Here is a 2,681-nt window from a genome sequence, read left to right as displayed (position 1 = left end):
CAAGGGAAGTACGTTACAATTCTTCGGATTGGTTGTCAGATTTTTAAGAATTTGTGTCCAGTTGAAGTAGCAATTTAAGAGTACTTATTTTCCATTTTCTGAACTTTGAAGGTAGCTATTGCCTTCCTTAGAAATAAACTTTTTAAATGCTTTATTTATTTTCCTTTGAAGAACAAAGGAAAGGAGGCTTGTGATTTTTGGGGTTGATAATACACAGTCACCAACACAGAGGGTTTTAAGAAGAGAGGACAAAATTCTGCTAGAATTTTGTCAGAATTAGAAGTTCTACAGATTCATATGAGGGACAAAGGTTATTAAGGGTCTCAGAACTCTGTCACAGCAAATAGTCATTGATCTGGAACATCTGACAGCAGAAATTTAAAAGTCAAATATTCTTCTTCCCAACATTATCATTCTGCCTCTCTTGGTAACTGTAAATAACTATGATAGATGTGTTATTAGAAATCATATCCATTTCATTATGTAAGTGCGAGATATACATGACAAAAAATAATGATTTTTTTTCCATGGGACTTTATTTTACTTGATGTAAGTAATAAAATCTTGTTTTAGGATAATTTGGACCACTCCAGGTATATTAACAAACTTAATGTGTGATACTGAAGTGGGAGAGCTAGGTTCTTGTCTCATGGATTTGAAGAATGAATTTTTAAGACAAAGGAGAGTGAATAAAGCAACAGAGTTTTATTAAGCAAGGATACAGAAAAAAAGCTCTCAGGAGTGAGGGGGTCTGACAGGGTTGCCACTGAGGGCCTTTAGGGTTGGTCTTTTATAGAAAGTTAACCAGGGAACTTCAATCTTTTTGACTTCTCTACTGGCAGCACCATTGATTAAGGACTAGTGTTAACATCTTTAATGGCTTACTTCTTTTTAGGGTCTGCTTATTTTCTGTTGACCACAGGAGCCTGTCATAAATAAGATTTCCCCCTCAGACACCTACAGCAGGGTGGTCTGGTGTGTTCCCTTATCCCCTTACACCTCCGCATTTTTGGGATTTCTGTGAACCTGATCCCGGAGCCCCCTACCTATTTTTCCCTACCTAGCCCCACCTGTCCCTTACTCAATACTATCTATAACACCATTACCATTGTTTTAAACAAGATAGATTTATTTCAAGAAGTAATTGAATAGCTAACAAGATGATGTGCTAGACAGAAATGCAGATTCAAAGGCTATTTAGATGAATCTACATATGAGAAGTTCATGGTGAGCATATTATCCAACAATGAAAGTAAAATATTTTCCTGGTACAAAGTAAGACACTTAATGATAAGTTATTTAATACACATAGATATGTATGTTCTGATAAAATATATTGAAAATGCTATAGGGTTTAAGAATTGAAATTCAACAACTTTTATGGAAAAGGAGTAGCTAAGATGAACTTTGAAGAAAGAATTAAGCAAAAAATGAGATTCTAAACCATGATGTGGATCGTGGCCATGGGAAAAAAACAAAAAGTGGAGTGAAGTGACAAGAGAAGTGATTAGAGTTGAAGTGATCAAAGAAACCGGAAACCAGGATTAGAGAAAACAATTTTTTGAAAGAATGTATTTATATGAGATAGAGAGAGAGCGTGCACACGAGCAGAGGGAGGGGCAGAGAGACGGGGAGAGGGAGAAGCACACTCCCTGCTCAGCGCAGAGCCCATGACATGGGGATAGATCTCAGGACCCTGAGATCATGACCCCAGCAGAAGGCAGACACTTAACTGACTGAGCCACCCAGGCGCTCAGAGAAAACAACTTAATGTGAATAAGAATCTTCCAAAAACAATGGCAAGGAATAGGGTGAAGGCTAAAATACTGAAAACAGAAACTGTGCCTCATTTAAAGCTTTCTTATTAGTATCTGGCATTGTGCCTAACACTCAGTGATAATTCAAAAACTCTGGAAGGACAAACAGAAGGGATGAAGGAAGAGAGGGTGGACTGAAGAGACTAAGAAGTTCTATGTGATGTTAACAGTTGGTATGCCATGAAAGATCCTCAAAGGAGACACTGCTAGGTTGGGAATAGTAGAACAACTTTTGAGATTGAGGAGAGAATGGCATGAAAAACACTAATATTTCCTTTTGGCAGGAATATTTGAGAAGAATGACAGAAATGGCCAACATTGGAAGATGTACAAAGAGACATATACTAATCAAGTTTCAGTTATTGAAATGGTGTGAAATAATGTACAATGATGAAGTTCGAAGCATAGAGTGGTTCTCTCTCTTTTCCAATTGATCACTCATTCAACAAAACTATTAGCTATAACCATCACAGCCTAGTAGTCTGATCTGAATCCATGCTCAACAAATTGTTAGGTGAGTCTTACATTTGACTGGCAAAATAGTTAAACATTGCAATACTCTAATTGACCCTAAACTGACATTACTAGCTCAACTAAAAAATCAGCTGTTTGAAACATAGTATTTGGGGAGCTCCCACATAAGCTGGGGTGATGATTTAACCCCTTTATCATGTGGTTGTGAATTCTCAAATCCCAGGATGACTTTATCATCAATTCACAGGTGCTACACCATTTGTTATAAGAAGAGTATTTGTAAGGTAAAGAAAATGCTTTCACATTTGGGTACTTTGAAATTTACCATTGATATTAATGATGCTATAAAATTGTCATGCAGAATGCCATTTATCCATGTAGTGATGCTTA

This window comes from Ursus arctos, unplaced genomic scaffold (assembly GCF_023065955.2).
Source record: "Ursus arctos isolate Adak ecotype North America unplaced genomic scaffold, UrsArc2.0 scaffold_10, whole genome shotgun sequence".
Lineage (NCBI taxonomy): Eukaryota > Metazoa > Chordata > Mammalia > Carnivora > Ursidae > Ursus > Ursus arctos.
Note: the sequence above shows the minus strand (reverse complement) of the source record.